At 42.1% G+C, this 21,213-nt stretch overlaps 1 pseudogene; it reads right to left on the bottom strand.

Annotated features, from left to right (window-relative positions):
• Window positions 1-21,213, bottom strand: part of LOC115791778 (transcription factor COE1-like) — a 92,704-nt pseudogene that overhangs the window by 64,079 nt on the left and 7,412 nt on the right.

The raw sequence follows: 21,213 nt of genomic DNA on the forward strand, positions 1-21,213 counted from the left end.
TCCCTAGTGAGGCCTGTGTGACTGAAGCAATTAAGAGGATGGATGGATGTCTTTTCACTCTCTCTCTTTTTTAGATTACCGGGATTAAACATGCTGGTGCACTATCGCAATGTCAGCGTTCACGCGAACAGAGCAAAACCATCATTAATACCTGAGCTATTCCTACACGTCAAGTCAAAATATCTAATGCTACTTCTGGGGAAAAAAAAACTTAAGTTGACTTTCCCTGTATCTAAATGTAAGAAAGAGCCTCTCTAGAATGAAGAAATAATTAAATCTGTGCTCTGTTTTCAGCCTCTCGTGCCCTCCTTTAGTCTAAACCTCTGCTGTAGTTGAGTTATTTCTCGTACTCTGTGCACTTTGCACTTCTTTCCTCCCCCAGAACTCCTAATTCAAGCCTTTGCATTTTTCACCCCGACTCCCCTACTCCACCCCCAGTTATTCCTTCTCTGTATCCCCCCCATTGCTCTCTCCTTGCACCCCTCTCGTTAGCCGGGTATAAATCTCTAGAACCAACCCAGTAATTTAACCAATTAGCATCTCCGATATGAAGGTGGCATCTAAATTACGACGGTGCAGAATAGTGATGCATGTGGCCCTGGCTGGTGAATTTACAACCTCTCGTTACATATTCAACCAGCATAAATCAAGTGTTCCCCACTGACACACGGCCTTATGGGTAGGCACGGGCCGAGGTGCAGGGAACAGTCCCAGGGATGCGAGTTAGTTAATCATGTGGAAATAAGAAGCATAACCTAGATTCACAGACACACACACACACACACACACACACACACACACACACACACACACACACACACACACACACACACACACACACACCAATAAAACACATACTGAAACATTCCTGAATAGAGGCTTTTATACACACACACACACACACACACACTTGAAAAACAATACATTATATAAACAAACACAAACAAAACAAAGTAATCACAAAATTAAAAACAATGCAAAACTGAATCTAAGCACAGATGTTTTGTTTTAGGCACCTCCCTCACCTTCCCTCTCTTCCTCTACCTCCTGCCAACACACACACACACACTCCTGCCTAAATGAGTGTTTCCGTGTGTTGATGGGCAACACAAAGAGCCCATGCAGTAACCAGTAACCACTCTGTGTGTGTGTGTGTGTGTGTGTGTGTGTGTGTGTGTGTGTGTGTGTGTGTGTGTGTGTGTGTGTGTGTGTGTGTGTGTGTGTGTGTGTGTGTGTGTGTGTGTAAAGCCTTGTGTGCCTCTGTTGTTATCTCAGCGCATGGTTTCAGCAGCAGTGCGGGGCGTCTGGTCCTCACAGCGGCGGTGGCGACAGCGAGTGAGTGATAACTGTAGTAAAAGTGTAGTAAACAGTCTGAGTGATGGCGGCTGTCGGCGGGGCCAATTGAGCGTGTGACATCAGCCGTGACACATCAGTGGAGAAGCACAACGGTAATGACAGCATCGCCACGCAGTGCGCTCAGGCTATCTGTTACTGCTTAACAGCCGCCACACACACACACACACACACACACACACACACACACACACACACACACACACACACACACACACACACACACACACACACACACACACACACACACACACACAAAATGAACATATAGTCACTGATGAGGATAAATCTGACTTTTAGCTGCTCAGAACCTGCAGTTGTCCTAAAACTGCTTCCAAGTCATGAAAGGGAATTTGTGTTTTTGTGTGGGGGGAGGTTAGAGGTAACTCAAAGCAGGGGAATCTTAGGGTTTGGGTGTAGTTGGAGGGTGAAAGGTCAGTCTCCGGAGAAAGACAAGAAATACCGCTGCTCCCACTCTAAGCATCATTATAACCCCACCCACCCCCCCAACACACACACCCACACACACTAATATATATATATATATATATATATATATATATATATATATATATATATATATATATATATATATATATATATATATATATATATATATATATATATATCATTATAACATGTAGTCTTATAATGAGATGGTCACCTTCTAAAGCGAATCCCCCAATGCCTCACTCTCACACTGTCACCTCCCAGCCTCCCCTGAGACCTACTGACTGCAGGGGACTCATAATTAGACACAGGGACACAGATATGAGAAATACAGACTCATACAGAACTGAATGAAGAATGTGGCCACAGTCAGACAATAATTAATGCAAAAAGTTAGAAAACAGTACCCTGTGCTTGTTTGGAAAAGCATCTGCTAAGCACCATATAAAGGCATACGTGATACTCGTTTTTTTATGGTAAACTATTGGTGCGTTCCATTTGAAGTCAAAATTTCTGAGTTCCCAGGCAGAATTTTCAACTAGAACACCCCCCCAAGCTGGACTTCCAACTTGGAAAGTTGGAGCACTCCCACTAACCCTGAGTTAACAATCCAAGATGACAGCAGTGCACAGTATACAAACTGTAACACGTGTAATCTGTACTGCCACTGTTGTGTATTTGTGAATGGCTAAATAAGCCATATGCAGAGCACTGACCAGGCTCTATCCATGAACATGCAGCAGTGATGCTTTTAAGATAAAAAAAAACAAAACAAAACAAGCATTTCCTGGATTGCTAGAGATGTTTAAATGGCTCAGAACAAATCCTTGTTTTCCTTGCTTTTTCCAATTTTACTACTGGAATATGCTCAAGTCAGGAATTATGTCACTCCCAGCTCATCACGCCCATCTGACTTCTGAGGCAAACAAAATGCAGCTTCAAGGACATTCTTTTCATTGTGTTGTCATTTAGAGTACAATCTAACAAACTCTTGACCTTTACTTTTTTGACTAGTTACATAATGTTGCATCATTAGCTAACGGCTCAGCCACTAGAGTACGAACAGCAAGGTAAATCAGTGGTTGCCCAGTGATTACACAGAATCTTTCTCACTCAGTGACCAACTGCAAGTAGTTATGACCGCCACTTTTGCAATCTGATTGCACAGGTCAGCTGTGCAACCTGTCTCCAAACAATTGCAGTCTGACTCAGACTGACTGCAATCCCTCTTGGCGAAGGTTTGCAAATAATTGGCCCTAATTTAAAAACACAGACAGATTGTCAACACATAGCAATCAATCTGAGTCAGTCTGCTGATGAGTGCAACTGTGACTTTTCTTGCAATAGGAGACTCGACTCAGCTGGTTGTCAGCTGGCTGTATTCTGGTTATATTCCTGTATAAAAGCAAGGTTGCTGAGCACCTATGTCATTTGGCAGTTATATCGCTGTTCTGCAATTGTGTCTCTATTTGTGGAGGAATTTCTGTTTCAATATATGAGGTTCTCTCTGGACTCTTACTCTAAGTAGTTAATGGGGATTTCTTTGTATGCTGATGGCAACAAATTTGTGATTTTCACCAATTTATTACAACAGATTGCATGTACTTGCCAACTTAACTCCATTTAATCTCTAAGAGCAGAGTGACGATAGACTAAGGCCATTTAATTGCTGTCTTGATGCTACAAAGTTGCTTCAAAGAGTGCAAGTGACTACAAGTGATTGCAAATTTGGTCTCCATATTCTAAGCAACCATTTCAAGGGCAACAAGACTGCAAATTTATTGCACATAGTCACAAAAATATTGCTTGTGCCACTGTTGCCAACCACTATTTTACCTACTGTGACTGTAGCCTTAAGCAACCTTTTCAAAAGCAATGAGATTGCAAGCTCATTGCATACAGTTGCAATAATATTGGTTGCACCATGGTCTCCCTAGTGTGGCTGTAGCATAGGAGATTTAAGATGAGCTGACATCACTCAGGCTTTCAGTTATTATGGTAAACTTCTGTAAAAAGTAGATGCAGCAAGAAATGTCAGTGATGAGGTTTGTGGATAAGAATTAGTGGTGACTGCTGCCTGCCAAGAAATATTACATGTTGCCAGTTAAAAGTGCTTCTAGGAGGATCTTGTTTCTAGAAGGGACCTGAAAACTTGGCTTCGTTTTTAAAGAACAAGTGAGGAACACATCTGAACTAGCCTGGAAGACAATGAGCCATTCATCAGCGCTCTCCTAACATCTCCTGATCCAGGACTATAGAATTGATAATGGTTAGTTCATAATCATACATAAACCGATTTAACACAATAGTTTCTTTATGAGTCATTCATGATTAACTCTGCACCAAACACCGAGATGTTCAAAACTGTAACTGCTCATTAATTACTCATTACTCCAAGATAAGTTTATGATGGCCCTGAGAGGTCAAACACCCTGCAACTTAAAAAAAAAAAAAACTAGCAAATAGAAAAAATACTGCAAAAGCACACAAGACACAGTGGTTGTTGAATAAAACACAATGGAACTAGCCAAAACCAAAAAAACCAACAGAAGCAGAAAAAGCAGAAAAAACGAACTCTCAAAAAAACAAAAACAAAAAAACAAACAAACAATGGAAATGTTTCTGGCTATTAGCCATTTACTGTTAATCACCTTCATTTTACAGTCAAAACATTAAGAACAGAGATAGATATAGATAGATAGATAGATAGATAGATAGATAGATAGATAGATAGATAGATAGATAGATAGATAGATAGATAGATAGATAGATAGATAGATAGATAGATAGATAGATAGATAGATAGATAAAAAACATTGTCATGGCAGAAAAGATGTAGCAGAAAATTCACATAACAGTGGGTGTTTTTAGTCAATAAAATGACAATAAAATGATGCTAAACATAGGAACAAGAAGTGGATCCTTCATTAAAACAATGTATCTGACCATCTAAATTATAGATTTGAACATAAATTAATCTGGGCACATTAATATGACTAAGGTGCTTGAATTTTTTTTTTCTGTCTGTCAACACAAGGAACAAATGCACTAACTTTCTGTCACCTTTTGGCTTTCGGGGCAGTTTCTCATAAAAGCCAGCATTATAAATACTCCGAGAAGACCAGATATGTTTATGCCCGATCTACAGGTCACAGAGAAGAAATGCAGATTTAGAGGAAAAACCGTCTTTCATTTTAAATAAACACCCAGATGATAGAGGCGGATTTGAGACTCGATCTTGCAAACACCTACGCAGCGTGACCTGAGTTCAAGTGTTTCTATCTCTCTTTCTCTCGCTCCGAGAAAGATACAGAGGGAGCGAGAGAAAGAGGGAGAGAGCAGCATTTAACCTCAGAGGGTCAGACCAAAAAAAAAAAAAAAAAAAAATCAGCTGAAATTCTCTGTGATCAATATGTCCAAGAAATACACACACCCACACAGTGCTACCACAGAGGACACTCATGAGCATCAGCACTCAGATACACATGAGCCATTCCTAATAGGCACACACAGCTAAAAAAACCTAAACACTTAAGTGCAACACACACACACACACACACACACACACACACACACACACACACACACACACACACACAATGAAGAAAAGCTGGCCACAGCTGCGCTCTCCTCATGAGCGCAGCACTAACTGACGGCTAATCGATTAGTGCTTGGTGACCTCTGACCCATCTAGCTTCCTGTCTGACAGATTACACCTCCGCAGTTCCATAGGACTGCATTCGTCTGCCTCAGTGCATGCATGTGTGTATGTGAGGTTTTCAGATCTTTTTGCTCCACAATGGAACAAAAATAACAGAAACATCTCTCAAAGCAGGGTGGTCCATCGCAGACGCACCACATGCATGAACCTGCATGCAGCATTACAGTAAATGTGCAATTATGTGAGTGGAGGTTGTTTTTTTTTTTTTTTTGCCTATAACAGTGCAACACATAGTGTTTGTTGTTGTTTGGGTGTGTGCTATGTGTTACTGTGGTGACACAGACAGTGTGCAGATCAGGCAGCTCAGTCTGGGAGGGGTGATGTGTGTGTGTGTGTGTGTATGTGTGTGTGTTAGGAGGTAGATAACAATGCCCCTCTCGGCAGGACACTGGTGGTCTTCCTGGTTTGCTCTACACGGGAAACACTGCCCCAACACACACATAGATACACACACAGAGACATGCACACACACAGAGGCACACACAGATATTTATACCTGTATAGGTTGCAATGACTTCACCAGCTCACCCTGCACAGCCCGAACAAAGGGAAACAACAGTAGACTAGTGTCCCTTCAAAATCACACACACACACACACACACACACACACTCACACACACACACACACACAGAGGAGAATGTAGAGCTTGCAGACTCAGTCGTCTGTTAGATCAGACAAGGTTAGCATTTTTATTCCGACACGGCTATTAATAATGAAATGATGCATGGCTGGCTCATTCATACTCTCCACCCCTTTCCTCTTCTCTCTTCTCTTCTACAAATTCCTTTTTACAGTTGTACAAACTCTCATACTGTAGGTAAACGCACTCCTGCTCGGCCTCCCAAAGCACATCAACCACCAGTTCACCGTGTGGTGAGGGGGAAAAAAAAATTCCCACTCTCATCAGTGTGTCTGTTAACGGGCATATATATGTGTGTGTGTGTGAAATCTGCAGGGAGTTTCCAGATAAACTAAATGTGTTTGCTTTTTAATGACAGAGTTTAAGATATTCACACACACACACACATGCGCACACACCACCACCAACCACCTACCATGAATGAGCCACTCTGTACTTTTTCCCTCGATTCCATATATGTGTGTGTATGTGTGTGCGGAAGAGAGACTAATCGCTGTCCAGTAATGGGAGCATGCTAAGAGAGATCTCTGTGTAGGAGCCCAGAGGCCTTTAACCGCAGTCTCATCGCCCACCTGGACGTTATCCACATACCACACCAATGCACAAGCTCACACGTCAGCCAGTCTTTTGTTAGACTGCCAGAGAGCCACGGAAGTCAGTCCAGTAGTAGGTTACATAATCACTCCCTGAGTTAATTAGTCAGTAAGTTTGTTGATCAATCAGCCAAGTCAGTAAATCAGTCAGTAGGTTAATTAGTCATTCAGCTAATTTGTCAGTTAACTAAATGAAAAGGCATGCCTTCTGTTCCACATCTTGATTTTTCCCTGATGTTATAACACAATATCACGTACATACAGTGCACTGTAAGGCTTGTAATGATTTCTGATACAGTGTGTCAAGCCTACAGATTCAAAAGTCTTTTACCTGCCTACTTATGAGATTTTTTTTTTTAGCAGTTTAAATCAATGCTCGCAGGGCTGAACACGACTGCTGTGCAGTTCCCCTTTAAATATTTATGTTTACTATGTGAGAGATTGAAATACATGTAAGTTTTAAAATCCTAAATGGGCATATGTTTCATTGTGGAATATTTATTACTGGACAGTAATAAAAGCAACTGTAGTTTTTGACAACAAGGAGATTCTTAAAGTAATCGAGGCATCATAACAGCTTCAAAAGGAACAGATGGGAAAATCTTTGGGGCCCTCATGTCAGTGTGTGTAGCTTTTAGGGTAACGTGATCCCTGCCTAAGGGTGGGTATGTGTGTTGGGGTGGGTGGGGGTGTAGTGGGAGACAGGAGCAGGAAGGGGAGGATGAGAGAGGTGAAAGAGGCGGAAATGGGGAGAACAGAAAAAGGAAAAAAGGGTGTGTGTGTGTGTGTGTGTGTGTTGGGGGGGGTGATACAGGCACATATTACACATCTGTGTGGACTCTCTTCAGTTGTGCCCCTTGGCATTTTTACTAATATTCCCCACCTGATTTCCATAACATAAGACAGAAAGCTGAATTAAAAACAATACACAGAAAAAATGTTCAGAAAAAGAAAATATCAATAAAGACAACAACACATATCTCAGTCTCTAAACCTAAACAAGCTCCTCAGAGATAGTTTAGATAGTTAGCCAACATGAATATGGTGTTGTGTGTGTGTGTGTGTGTGTGTGTGTGTGTGTTGTGTGTGTGTGTGTGTGTGTGTGTGTGGTGTGTGTGTGTGTGTGTGTGTGTGTCTGGGCGCGTGCGTGCCTGTCCATTAAAACTAAATCATCAAGTAATGTGAATGCCGAGCTTCTAAATGCTGGGACAGGTGCAGACTGAGAGGCTAAATGAGAGAAATGAATAAAACATAGTCCTCTCTCCCTCTTCCTCCCTCTTTCTCCCTCTTTCTCCCTCTCTCTCGTACGCAGTTAAACACACACACACAAACACACAAAGCGAGAAGTGAACGATGGCATTATGTCAATAGTATGAATAATTCCCAGCAGTCCTCATCTCTAAGCAACTGCTGACCTTTAACACAGGAAGTGATCCTGCAACTCAAGAGAGTGAGCAGGAGAGAACGAAGCAGGCTAAAATAATAATTAAATAACTGTTTGGTTATGAAGTGCGGGACCTTTTCATGAACCAGCCAAAGCACCTCAGCGACATCCTCCACATTCATAGAAACAATGAAAAACAAACAGTTAACAGGCTTATCCGGTGAAATCGATTTCAACTACGGTCCAAAAAAGTGCAATAAATTATATAAGCACTTAAAAGAAAGTTGTTCCTCTGCCTCTTCACAGCCCTGCACAATCAAATAAACAAATATAGCCAAAAGGAAAACATCGCACTGGACAAAAAGTTCACTTCAAGGTTGCTTATTTCCTGAACAACATGTGATGGCACTGACTGTGAAAAAATGAACAAAATTCGAACTAAGCAACGATAACCTCGCCAGTGAGACTGATGAAAGCAGACAAACCTAGCAACCCAGGAAAAGCAAATGATGCCAGTTCTGCCAAAAAATAAGACAACACCGCCTCTTGTATAAAGATACAAAGACACCAACAAATTCTTACAAGATAAAAGTCAAATCAAAGAAATTTGACACTCTCAGACCAAAACAACACTCAGGATTTATTTCAGAAAACACTCGCCTAGACGAAGTAATAAAAACGGCACTTGAACGTCTCCTTCACCATCGACAGCGTTCAACTATTTTGCTGCATGCTATTGTCATATTAGCTTATAAATAAAGCTTCTTTAGTCATTTGATTGGTTTGTGTCTTAATCAGTATCTGAACAACCAAACACTGGCATTTTTCCAGAAACAAAAATCAATAACTGGCAACTAACACCTTTAAATTTCTGGATTACACCTTAAAATGGCATCTGTGATTCCAGCTGCCTCTTCAATTTTTTTTTTTAATTGGAGTCGAATCTGCTGTTGATACATTTTTCTTACATTGTACAGCGCATCATGCTTGACACTACTGTACCTAATTACGCTATGCCAAGTAAAGCAAATTAGAATTTGAGAGGATGAGGATCTGAAGAAAAGGAGGGCAAAGAAGGAAAAGAGCGATGAGGACGGGTCAAGAAAAGAGGAGGCATACTCTCTCACAGTCTATTTTAGATGTACTTCGTGTGTGTGTGTGTGTGTGTGTGTGTGTGATTGTGTGTGTGTGTGTGTGTGTGTGTAGGCTACATGTCAGACAGTGACAGTTGAGCGAACAGTGACATACCAGGTTGGCAGAGATATTTTGGTAAGTAGGACAAGCGAGAGTGAGAGAGAGAGAGAGAGCGGTAGTGAGGAAGACAAAGGCAGAAAGATGAAGAGATCGTTTAGAAGATCCCTCTCACTCTCTGTCGCCTTTCTTCACCTCACCCCCCATCTGCCCCCCCCTTTCTGTCTGATTGACAGCGCCCCCTCCTCACCCACCCAGTGCTCTTTGATTGACAGGACTCCCCAGACTGAGGCTCTATCCCTGAAACAAACCTGGCTCTGCTCCTCCTCCTTTCTCTCTTCTGCCTGCCTAGACAAGCTTCCACTCTCCTCACCCTCCTCCTCCTCTTACTCCTCCTTTTTTCCTTCTGCTCCTTCTAAATGCCACCTTATCATCTTCACCACCTCCTCCGTCTATCTTTCCGCCATCCCTTCCTCTTTCCCATCGCCTCTTCCTCAAGCTCTGACCCCTCTTAACCCTATAGATTACACACACACAAGCCTGTGTGCACACACACACACAGGGAACCCCTTAAACCCTCAGGCTTATGTGGGCCCCTTTAGACTTTGAGAGGACGCACACTCACACACACACACGCACGCACACACACACACACACACACACACACACATACACACTGGTACCCATAGAACCCCACACACAGACACACAGACACACTCAAACTGCCTTCCTCGCGCCATGACACTCATCTAAGCCCTGAACACACACCACCTGAGACTATAACCCCCTCAAACTGCTCACACACACAGCCTGAGCCTATTAAGCCAATTGTAGCAGTCTAAACAGGCACAAAGCTGAGCAGTGAGGTAGGTAACCCCTCAGGGCCACGGAGAGACGAAAAGAGAGTCAAAGAAAGAAAATGGAGAGAGGGAGGAAAGCAGAGGGATGGGCGAGAGAGGGTGGAGGTGAAGCAAAGGCAAGAAAAGGGGGGTTGAGGAAGGGAGAAGTGGAAGTGATGGAGGAAAGAAAGAGAAAAAGTGGGCGTAGGGAATAATAAAAAAGACAGTAAGAGATACAAGGAGAAACTGAATGGCAGTCACACATACACACACACCAGAGGAGAAGAGTGGATGTGGCTCTTTAGGAGTCAAGCAGGCGTATGATAGGATAGTGTTGCATGTCGTTAACCCTATATTAACCCTGAGAGGCAGTGGGATGCTCAGTCTGCTATAACAAGGATTAACTGGGCCACACGCACACTCACAGATACACTTAGACGTACATGGTGTGATGAGCTAGCTGTCAGTCATGCACACATGCACACAGGGACTGAGATCCACAATGACACCATGCAATGAGCTGTCAATCACACACAAACGGTCTTTTAAACTTCACATCTTTCACTGGTTTGTACCCACAAGTGTTTGGATTTCTTAAAGCATGAATGTGTTTAAATGGGCATGAGGCTTAAGTCTGTTTGGATCACATGTCAATAATGTTTACATGATATGTAGATAAGTCTGGTTATTCATATCTCTGAATCCATAAAGGCTGATTTGTCTGAGCACAAATCAAATCCTTTAATTGGTGATTTTATGGTGGTTTCTCCTCTGGTTTCTCACACTGTGTTTGGAAGCCAGTAACCCACTACAGACTTGGCTGCAACATTTTGAAACTTCTTCTCTCTACTGTGCACTGTACGTGTTATAATATAAGATCAGTTTCACTTGGTGGGAACCCTGCCCGCAGAATTAGTGGGCAGCATTTATACATGCAATCATATCCAGGTTTGATTGCAGTGGTTTCTTTTCTTTCTTAGAGCTTTTTCTATTCATGTTGATATGGGACTTGTTTTATTGTGAGCGCAGATACTCTTCTATCCGTTTCCTCCAGCATCTCCACGAGAGCCTTCGCTGTGTTCTGGGATTCATTTGCACTTGGAAACAGAATTCATCGCCTTCCTAAGCGTTATGATGGCTGCCCGATCCCATGTTGTTTATACTTACATACCATTGTTTGTACAGATGAATGCTGTAACTTTCAGGAAATTGCTCACGAGGATGAACGAGGCTGGACCTTCATGGGTTTTTTTTCCGATGTCTGGGCTGTTTCCTTTGGTTTTCCTATGATGTCAAGCAAAGGAACTGAGGTACATCTCAAACTGACTGAACTGACCACCTTTAGCAGTAATAACTTTCTGCATGATGTTTTCTGTTTCTTACATTGTGAAGGAATTAATTGTGGAGGAATTCTGGCCCACTCTTCCTTACATTGTTGCTTCAGTTCATTGAGGTTTGTGGGCATTTGTTTATGCACAGCTCTCTTAAGGTCCCACCACAGTATTTCAGTCTGGACTTTGACTGGGCCATTGCAACACCTTCATTCTTTCTTTTTCAGTCATTCTGTTGTAGCTTTGCTGCGGTGTTGCGGATCATGTCTTGCTGCGTGACCCAGTTCCAGCCAAGCTTTAGCTGCGAGCCTTGCATTTGACTCATGGCACTGTGCATTATGGCCAAACACTGGGTCTTGTCTGTCCAAAGGACATTGTTCCAGAAGTCTTGTGGTTTGTTCAGATGCAACTTTGCACACCTAACCTGTGCTGCCATGTTCTTTTTAGAGAGACGAAGCTGGCAACACTTCCAAACAAGCCATACTTTTTCAGTCTTTCTCCAAGTGTACTGTCATAGCTCTTTTTTTTTTCTTTTTTTTGTGCAGTTTTGCTGGTTTGTCCACACCTGGGAAGATTGTGGCATTGTGCTAGCACACACATGAACGCTCCAGACCAGGAAAGTGCCAAAACTTCAGCTTTTACAGAGGTAGTCACACCTGCTAATGATCAATTAATTCGGTGCATTAGCATCCACCTGGCTGCATGTTGTATCACCAGAGGGCAGTGTAAAGAAGAAAAAAAAAAAAGCGTGGCAGGGATAGCTTGTTCATGTTTGTGCTGTTTCTGGTCTTTTAGTTTAGACTTTGGCATTGAAAAGAAAGTCATCAAAGACACGCTCTTTGTAGTGACGATGCATGCTTTTGTTTCACTTCTTCTTCATGGTGAACTCCATTGGCATTCCCTTTTGACTCAAGCTAAATTTTCAACCAATCAGAATTGAACTTTCATAAATATTTTACCTAAATGCAGCATGAGCTTGAGTGGGTTTAAGTTGCAATGTATTACCACAGACCCACAGATGCAGAGGATACTCTGATATTTCCCGGGGGGGGGGGGGGGGGGTTAGTATATGTGATTTCATTTGGGCTCTACTTGTGTTTACAATCAGTGACACGTTAAACTGTTATTTTGACTTTGTCTCATTCTCGCTCCACATGTTTGCGTCAGACTGCAGAGCTCCAGATGTTACACCAAGAGGCTGTGAACCACTGCAAAGTGGAGGGGGGCAACAGGAAGTATCCCACGGTATCCACAAGTAACCTTGACATTCCACCCTGACCAAGTTCCCTGACATCTCCCACAATTCACTCTGCTTCTCCCCTCCTGCCATGGAAAATGAGACACACACTGCTGTGCGCACACACACACACACACGGACACACACACTTTATAGTCATCAAACATCAATGCTACAAACAGTGACATGTATTATGATTATGTAGCTATTACTTTGTCAGTTTGTGTCTAATATATCAGCTATTGTTTCGCGGCCAAACCTAAGCCTTGGCAATCCATCCACACATGCAGATTACGTACGCACTTTCCAGACAAATATATAATAGGCTGTAATGTGAGACGTTTGAGATAGTCGACACAAACAGAAGAATGGGGGTGCGTTGTGACGATACTATGAAACACACAAAACAAAGACTCACACGTGTAGAGTATGACACGCGCACACACACACACACACACACACACACACACCACACTATATATATTTATGCACTTAAAATTTCTCCAAACACAAAAATAAGAGAGGAAGATGAGAAAAGAGGAGAGGAAACACCGCATGGAGTGAACCTTGTACATCCTCTCCCAAAATGCTGAGAATCAAGAATCTCATCCGTGCCTAATTATTCCTGCAATAACCTTCATGATCTATGTTTGTAGCACTGGGCACACTGTTTTTTGTCTGTATGAACTTACAGTGAGGAAGCACTGAAGAATAGACTGGAGATACAAAGCTGACAGTCAGTGGTGTGATTACTGTGCATCAGATGTTCATCAGCCACAACATTAAAATCACCCTCTCAACTGTGTAGGTCCTCAAGCCACACAGGGCCTGGGAATCATTTAGGTCTGTGGTTTGTGGAGTGTTACATCCTTATATCTCGCTTGCTTTAGTGCATCTCATGTATGCTTGATTGGATTAGAATCTGGAGACCTGCAGGCAGGGTCAAAACCTTTGGCTCTTTATCGTTATCGTGTTCCTTGAGCCAATCCTGAGCAGTTTTTGCTGTTTGGTTGGGGGAACATTGGCCTTCTGCAAAAGGCTGCAAGAGGACTATTGCCATAAGGGGCATGCTTGGGCTGCAACAGTTGTCTAGATGCTGTGAAAGTAATATTGAGATGAATGCGAGTCCCCACTTGCATTGTAATAAGTAGATCGGTGGCATTTACTTCATCTGTCAGTGTTTTTAATGTTGCGGCTGATCAGCAGATATTACAGGTGCGAAAAATCTTTCACAACACTCATCAAAATCTGGAAAAAAAGAAACAGTCTCTGTACAAATCTACACAAATATGATATTTTGTACAGTGATTTAAGTTGTGTAATATGTGGTAACAGGGACCAGAATATTTCACTCCTCTTCCTGTGAATTACTCAAACACATGCAGACAGATAGACAGAACCACTCGCAGAGGGTTAAAAACAACCGCCAAGAAGAAATCAGATTAAAATGAGGTTGGATCTCATTTCAGTTTTCTCTGTCACTTTTTTCTTTGCTCATGACCCATTTTTTTCTGTGCTGCTGCAGGAAGAGACAGAAAGAGGGGTGGGGGTGGGTTGTTAAGGGAGGGATAGCTTCAGTCCTCCACTGTGAACAGACAGAAAGGAAAGAAAGAGAGAAGCAGAGACAGACAGACAGCAGAGAGCAGCAGGAAATACAACAGATGACTCCTGCTAGTGAGCTGCTTTGTTGTTTTGCATGACGTAGAGGAAACACACATTCATCTGAGCACTCAAGTCTGAAAGTGCGCGTAAGTGTGCCAGAGGGATGTAACGGAGCAGCTGATGTGTATTTGTGTCCCCTCTGCACAGATCGATGATTACAATTACTTGAGTGCACATGTACATGTAGATAAAACGTGTGCGTGCGTGTGTGTGTGTGTGTGCACTTGTAATTCCAGACTGTCATCACCCACTGATGAGCCCTGCTGTTTGACTTATAAAAGCAAAATTGGCTTCTCAAATGCTTCCCGTGCATCAGAAGCCACTGATTCTATCAGAGGAGTGACAGCAGATCATCTAAACACACAAACATCCAGTCCCGTGACGCCATACAAAACGAGTCAGCACAACCCCCTCATCCAGTGTGTGTCTATGAGTGAGAGTGTGCGTGAGGGGGGGCAAAGTGAGAGACGGTACCTGTCGATGATAACAGGGTCTGAGGGCGTCTCATTACGGTTTCCACAGCTCTTCTTGTCACAGCACCGACTATGAGAAAAGAAAAGAAGACCGTCAAGGAGGAAGACACAGGGCACAGTGGGAGGAAAAGTTCTGCATAGGGTACATTTTATGGAAGTTCTGAGTTAGGTGTTTAAATGGGGAGTGTTACAGCACGTGTCTTTTGTCTGCACTGATTAAAACGATTTTATTACAACATCCACAGAATTTGTTCAAATCTGTCTAAAAATAGGCCAGTCGCAGGATTTACTGTAAAGTCTGTCAGAGAAATCTGGCACTGAAAGCAAGGATAAAATAGACCTGCAGACAAGGAAAGTGGCTGTATAGCAGGACTCTTGAAGGAAACACACTGGGTTTTAAAAGGAAACAGGTCCACTGCTTTTAACAAATACATTATGAAAGACACTGCTGGATTTATTGTTGGTCATGGTTTGTCGTACAGCACATCACTGTGGTCACTGTCTACAGTTTTACTGCAGTCCTTGTTGCTACTAAGTCCCAGTTTTCCCAGTATAAGGGCATCTCACCCACAGTTTGCCCTGAGGCCTAAAAAAAAATCCATTAAGGTAGCCAAAAGTTTCCACTCATGAACACTGTAAGTTGAAGGGGGCTTGCTAAAAAGGGATCAGTAATAGTGTCATCTGAATCCCAATCATCACCACATTATACCTCTCACACTCGGGGTTTAAGGTTGGGCTCAAATAGTTTAATTTTGTACAGCACACTGCAAAAAACTACACAGGTAGTAATTAAGTAGAATAGAAAAATAATACAATATATGTTCCAGAGCTCCAGGCACCAAGATCATGTTTTGGCTTCAACTGATCTTTTAACAACTTTAACCAGATGTTGCAAAGCTCTATTTTCCCTTTGGAGGATTGTCAGGAGCCCTTCCTCTACATTACATACACATATACTAACATTACATGTAAGGTCACAATTTTACAGCTCTAGACCAGCATAGCTACAATACATTTTCCTATCATACTGGGCTGTAATAGGGCATTGTACCTAATTTCATAGCCTGTGAAGGTGACTGTATAATATGATTGTAACTCTGTGGCTTTGAAAGTCTAAGAAAATAACCTCTCCTGATGTCAATATGGTAATATTAGGGTTAAGAAGGGTTTGATGACTGAAACAATGAGTCGAAAATCCCTGCAACATGTATAACAGCTATTAACAAGCAAAGCGATTATTTAGATGCTTATATTCCAGTTGTTTTATGACTAACATAACGAATAAGACAATAAGAAAATGAGTGCACTTGCTCATTTTCAATTATGAAAATTGTTCAAAAAGAGTTGCCATGCACTGCAACCTGGACTCCATCCTAATTATACTGATGAGCCATAAGGTAAAGCTAGAGGGAAAAAAAAGAGGCCCGAGGCTCCAAAAAGAAGTGGGTGGTATACACGCACACACATGTATGCACGCATATACGTGAGAAAAAAAAAAAACTGACATGCTTACTACAATTCACACATATGTACTACAAGTGTGTCAAAAAGGCTTTCTTGCATGCATCAATTATGAATAAAGGTGTAAGCAGGAGGGCGGAGGATAAAGCCAGGGTGGGGAGTGATGATAAAGAGTGAAAGGGTGAGCGTGGGAGGGAGAGCTAAAACAAGAGGGTGAGAAGCGGAGGGAGGGGAGAGGAGGGGTTTGGGTGGGAAGAAGAGGAAGGGGAGACATCTCAGGTTTCCCGCTGTCACAGATGGCAGAGGTAGAAAGAAGAAGAGACTGATACGTTACACCTTACTCATTGTCTCCACTATCTGCCGCTCTTTCTGCTCTCGCTGTCATTTGCTTTCTGCTGCTCTATGAACTGGGTCATTACACTGTAACTTTGGAGAACAGTGCAGCACCAGTGAGAGGTTAGAGAGAGAAATCAGGCAGGAGAAGGGAACAGGGGGGGAAAGAGGAAAGCTAAACCAGATGAGGAAGAGGTGAGAGGTACAGAGAAAGGTGGGTGATGGCGTGGGAACAGAGGAGAAAGAATAAGAGTGTAATATGTTATGATGTTTTGGAAAGGAAGGGAAGGGATAATGTAGGACCTATCACTGTGGATGCTGATGATCTAATCATATCTAATCATCTGCTCTATGCACTACACACACACAACAAACAAACACACACACACACACACCAAGACATGATTTTCACCTGATCTTTGTGCAAATGTGAATGTTTACAGGAGCTTTGGTCACTGAAACAATTAGTCAAAATTGAGGCAAGTCAATTATATCTGCCTGAGAGGGGAAAAAAAGTTCCATTTGTTTTTTCTTTGTTTTTCCTGTCACTGTAAATGAAATATCTTTAGTATTGACTGTTGGTCAACGAAAAAAAGGAACACATGGACAGAATAATAGTTAATGTTTGTATTTAAAATGTCTCGACAGATTAGCTAGTAATTGAACATAACTGATCATGAACTATCAATAAAGTGAAGATATTTTGGAATTAAATAGCTTTAAAATAGTAAAACTAACAATATATTAATATCATTATGTAATAGATGAAAGATAATTGACATGCTAATCACTACCACCATGTCTTTCCCTGATGAGATATCTGCATTTTAATGTTAAAATATTTTCACTGCAAGTAAAATATCTACAAAGATGTAGCTGTAGCTACACAAACTGCTGCTTACACGGACGGAGAGCAGCCAAGCATTATTCAGACTCACAGAACTTTGTGCAACATTGTATTGCATATCCAAAAGTTTCCAAAGAAACTAAAAATGTTAGGCTAAAATGTCCACAATGAAATTAAACTCATCCTAAAAATCAATAAAAAGTTTGAACAAGCTTTAACAGGGCCATACTGTCAGACAGAGTGAAACAAAATATCTACAATGCCATAAAGCTTCTTGATGGGAACGGGGGCAAATGTTAAGATACACTGAGATGGACCAACATTTGCATTAAATGCACCGCATTAAAGGATCTATTGTCCACTCGAGAGTGAAATCTCTCACATATTCGTGCCAGCGCTCCAGCCAGTTTTGCAACGCAGGTCTTTGTGGTGGCAGATTGGCTGGGAGCATATGGCTAATAGCACTGCCGTGACAATAAGCCACACTGATTAATGGACGCCCTGAGCTCTTTGTGTGTGTGCGTGTTGTGTTGTGTGCAAAGCCCCCCGCTGCAGAATCAGCATGTGGAACATGAGGCAGCAGTCGTAACTTTGACCTCAGCGGCTGTTGAAGACGAGCGACTGTTTACGCTCGCTGCAGAAGCCGTACTTTCTGCACTGTTGCTCCCTAGAGGAAATGTTCAAAAATCCTGCAGGACAGACCGAGGCCTTTCTACTGTGCCAGTTTCATGCTGTACAGGTTATGCAAAACATTTTATTCAGGTCCACAATTTATTCCCCACATGATGAACAACAATACTTTACAGTAAAATCTATTGCCAAATACAATTTATTTATATATTCGTTGTAAATCAGAATTTCAATTGGTCCATCATGAGCCTCTCCTGAACTGCCTGAGGAATATTCACCAAGCTATAGAATAAAGTATAGTGGGCCTGATTTCACAACTAAAGTCCCTGCTTGCGCATATAGATGAACCCAATTTATATTGTTACAGTTAAAGTTGTGCAGTGACAAGGTCAAGAAAAAGAACAACTTAATTCATGTGCTAAATTTGAATTTTTATAACTGTGCTGTGCCGTGCAGGGCTATGCGTGCACATGCATACTTCTTTGGGTTGTGTGTGTTGTGTGTGTTGTTGTGTGTGTGTGTGTACAGGTAGTTCCTGCCTCTTTTTTATAGTCAGATTGAAGAGCAAGGCCCATTTGTTAGCCATGAAACAACAGAAGGGTTCAGATTGACTAATGAGTTTCTCTGTGTCCTAATTAACCAGGCGTCAGAGACACTCGCACAACACAAACCACGTGAGTTCCCGCACAACACATTTTCTATTGTATAGGATGGGTTTGCAAAACGCCCCTATAAATAGAACTTTCCTCCCAACCTACTTCCAAAGAAATTTATCTTAAGCTTATAATTAAAGCAACAACTCTGATAGCCAAAACTCATCTTCCTCAACAGATAGGGCTTCAGGTGTGGTGTGTGTGTGTGCGTGTGTGTGTGTGTGTGTGTGTGTGTGCGGGGGGGGGGGGGGGGGGGGGGGGGGGGTAATGAGGGTTACAAAATAAAAAATGTACAAAGAGGTGACTGGTGAGAAGTCCAGAGGACGGGAGAGGAGGACCATGCTGACAGGATGTGATGCGTCTGTTCTCACCTGCACATGATCTCATGTGTCAGTAGCACTCTGCACATCTCTGGGTTTTTGTCTTGGCCTTCATAAACAATTGGCTAAAAAGAAAGAAGAAAGCAGACTGTTAAACTCACAGATTTCAGTGTGCTTACTTCACAGCAGACCAAAGCATCTTATCTGATTTGTTTAGGATGTCTGTGTTGTGTGATTGGCTCAAAATGCTCCATTTAACTCATATGTGATACAACAACAGAACAATCGTCAGAAGTCGGACAGACGATGCCTCTTTGTAATGTCAGTGAATTGTTGGCCTTATGTGATATAAAATATCTCTAACTTTATCCTCCAGTTAAAGAAAAACTTTGAGGAGATTGCTAACTTAATATCATATCATAACAAGCATAAAGCTACACTGATCTGATAGGTGCCAGTCACTGCCTGCATCGGTGCATGAATGCATGAAAAGATATTTGCATGTTTTCAGTACACTGCGCTCTACATCTACCTAAATGGTGGGAGGATAACACTTAGCAGCGGTGCACTGGAGGTAAACATAATAAGGATGTTAAACTCAGAGAAATTAGTTCTAGTTTTTCCATAACTGTAATGTACACTTACAACAGCATCAAAGTGTTATTGAGATAACAGGTTAGGTGCCACTTCACCTCAGAGAACACGCAGTTCACCGGTAGCACCTCTGCTTCACATACACTCACACCCTACGTGTCTGACACTCCTCCTTCCGCACACACACACACACACACACACACACACACACACACACACACACACACACACACACACACACACACACACACACACACGAAGCTTGTTCACACTCATTGTTTTAGAAAATCCACAAAATAACAACCATTACCTCAACAACTAACTCCGGTGCACGGGCTTCACATTTTCTGCTCCTGCTGCCGAGGCTTCACCTGCTTCTATTACACAACACTCCTGCGCTGCTATGGAAGCAGAATAAACCGGCACAAGTCACACACCACTAAGCTATCTATCAATCAATACGCACGCCCTGTCAGTCTTTGGGCTGCGAAAGCTGGTTTGATGTGTCGTACCCAAACTGCAGCAAGTCTCACTGAGTGACAGCATCACTTCCTCATGAGCAGCCAGAAAGTTTCTCTGCCCTTTAAAATAATCTGTGGCTCATGTTTAGACCGCCTGCTGCCATCAAGCAAACATTAAAAAATTAAGCTCATTTTAAGAGCTTTTAGCAATGCTGCACTAAACTGTCATACTCGGAAAACTGAAACATAACATAACACATAAAGTATGTTATACATACCTATGTTATGCAGGCTCACTGTCTAATTAGGCATAAAGGATGTGGACTATCAAACCAACTATGTATGCCCCAATGTAAAATCAGTGGGAATAACAAATCATTGATTCGATTTTGCCAGTGATTTCTTTTCATTTTACTTGAAGTAAAATTAACAGAGGCAACCACTTATAAATAATAAAGCTGTACAAAGCAGTATGTAGAGGCACAGTGGAGAGGCTTCTTATGGGGCCCCCAAGATGAGCAAAGGTGTATACTGAAACCCTCATTTGTACAAACTATATGAAACTTAGCAGCGTCAGCGGCTGTACTGTCTGAGGAGCCATTATTGTAGCCTAAAGCATTCATTATAATAGTTAGCTGTGTTTTCTGGAATTGGAGACCCCGTGCGTTCCAGGGCCCGAGGCCCTTGTCAGTTACAATTTTCCATGCATGCGCGTGTTCCATTTGAAAACCCCCAGCGAAAAATGTATCGTCACATGAACCTGGAGACCGAAAGGCTGCTGGTGGTCAGGATTCCAGGGATGTGCACGCACAGTCAATTGAAGCATGATGTGAAAGTATGAAACAAAATAAGCTCACAGAGGAAACTGCAACAGGCAGGTGGAGCTAATGCTAAGCTGACGTTCCAAAAAAAGCCAATCTGACCATACAACATGTCACAGCAATGTGAAGCAAGTCCAGATAGAAAAGAAAATAAGTACTTGTTCAGATTGTAAACATTATAAATGACCTCAGACAAAGAAAAAAAAAAAAAAAAGCTC

This window comes from Archocentrus centrarchus, chromosome 14 (genome assembly GCF_007364275.1).
Source record: "Archocentrus centrarchus isolate MPI-CPG fArcCen1 chromosome 14, fArcCen1, whole genome shotgun sequence".
Taxonomy (NCBI): domain Eukaryota; kingdom Metazoa; phylum Chordata; class Actinopteri; order Cichliformes; family Cichlidae; genus Archocentrus; species Archocentrus centrarchus.